Raw genomic sequence first — 2,180 nt, forward strand, 5'->3', positions numbered from 1 at the left:
GCCGTGCCGAGCCCAGCCCAGCCCAGCCCAGCCCATCCCGCCGCCCCCGCCCCTTCCCGGGCCGCCCCGCACCGCCCCGAGCGGCACCGGCACCGCCTCCCGCCCCGGCGCCGGGCCCGGGACAGCGGGGACAGGGTCGGGAACGGGGTGGCCCCGGGCTTCACAGAGGAGTGGTGGCCCCGGAGGAGGCGTGGGGAGCCGGGCACGGTGCTCACGGAAGGCTCCGGGAAGAGCCTGAGCAGGGCATCCCCTGGGAGGGCACTCGGGCACCGTCCCTGCGGGATGGAGCCAGCGAAGGTGCCCGGGAGCGGAGCTGAGCATCCTCCAGCCGGGAGCGCGGCCGGAGGAGCCTCCGAGGGCTGGGGAACTCTGCTCGGGAGGGCTGGGAGAGCTGGGGTGTCCAGCTTGGATTGACCTTAGAGCCCGCTTCCAGTGGGGCTCCCAGAGAACTGGAGAGGGAGTTTGGATAAGGGGGAATGGATTCCCACTGCCAGAGGGCAGGGATGGATGGGATATTGGGAAGGAATCCTTCCCTGTGAGGGTGGGCAGGCCCTGGCACAGTTGCCTATAGAAGCTGTGGCTTCCCCTGGAAGTGTCCAAGGCCAGGCTGGACAGGGCTTGGAGCAGCCTGGGATGGTGGAAGGTGTGTCTGCCCATGGCAGGGGTTGGAACAAGATTTCTTTAAAGATCTCTTCTAATCCAAACAACCTTGGGTTTCTATGATCTCCTTGGGAAGGGACTCACATATCCTTTGGGGGGGTCCCAACAGCCTTGTGTAGGGGACCCCCCACACCCATCCCAGTATCCCCAGCCCTAGGAGATCATAGAATCCCAGCTTTTAGGATTCAGGTTGAGGCAGGAGCAGAATTAAACCCCATTCCCATCAAATCCCCCCCTAGCAGCTGGATGAAGGTGAGTGGGGCTCCCTCATGTGAGGCCTGGCCACCCTTAGGAGCTGATGCACACACAGATCCCTTTCCATAGGTGACCCAGGCCCGGAATAGCAACAGCAGCAGCACCATAAATTAGCAGCAAAGCATCTCCGAGCCGCTCCTCCTTCAGAAGTGCCATCTGGCGAGATTGTTTTTGGAGGAGTTATTTATTCCTCACTTTTAACTGTCTAAAGGCGTTCCTCGGGCTGACCTGTGAGGCCGCCTCGGCCCCCGCAGTCTCTCCGAGGCTCTGGGAGAGAGGAGCCGCTTGTTCCCAGCCCTAAATAAAGAGCAGCTCTGCTGTGAGCACCCTGACACTCCTTGCTGAAATCTGTTTGCAGCTCAACAGCTCGTGCTGGGTAATTCCATTATGGGAGTGCACGGTGCCGGCGCTGGGAATCCAACGCGCCGCTCTCCTCGCGGAGAAAAACAACCTGGCTTTCTGCAGGGCTGGGGCTGGATATCCCTTGGGTTTGGGATCACTCTCAAACTCCTGTCCATGCCAGCTGGAATTGGGAGAGGGCTTCTACCCCACACCTCCTGCTCGAGTCCTTACAAAGCCACTGGTGCCACTGCCAAGGCCATGGAGAGCATCCTGTCCAAGCAGGGCCTGTCATTCCAAGCAGGGCCTGTCTTTCCAGCCAGAAATGTCTTTTCCCCCCAAAAAATCCCACTGGAAATACCCCTCCTGCTGTTGACACAAGCAAAGCCTCCCTTTGGCTCATTTCTCTGAACCCACAGATCATTTTAGGGCTGTGGGGTGGCACAAGCAGGACACAGCCCCGTTGCTGCGGTGCTGAGGGGGACGAGTGGGTCCTGCTAAGCACATCCAGCCCCATCCCAGGCCCTGTGGAACACAGGGATACAGGAACCCAGCTCCTGCCTTGCTGCAGAGGCTAAATAAAGCAGCAGGAAGAGCTCTGGGATGCCAGCGAGGCGATGTATAAACACCGACGTGGATGGCGCGGCTGCTCCAGAGCCAGGGGGAAAATCTCGGCTCATTCCAAAGGGAGATGCTCCCAGGGCTGGAGGAGACACTCCAGGAAAAGCCATCCCAGGCTGCAACGTGGGGAGAGCTTGGAAAGATGGACCTCAGCCAGGGTCTGCTCTGCCTCTGCTCTCTGTGAGAGGAAAAGCCCAAAGACTCCGGTGACATTTCCCTCACAGTTCTGGAATTAATCTCCCTCAAAGTCCCAAGGAGCAGAAATGCAGATGGAAAATGGAAAAAAAAATTAATTCTTTTGGGGT

The sequence above is a fragment of the Molothrus ater genome, chromosome 6 (genome assembly GCF_012460135.2).
Source record: "Molothrus ater isolate BHLD 08-10-18 breed brown headed cowbird chromosome 6, BPBGC_Mater_1.1, whole genome shotgun sequence".
Lineage (NCBI taxonomy): Eukaryota > Metazoa > Chordata > Aves > Passeriformes > Icteridae > Molothrus > Molothrus ater.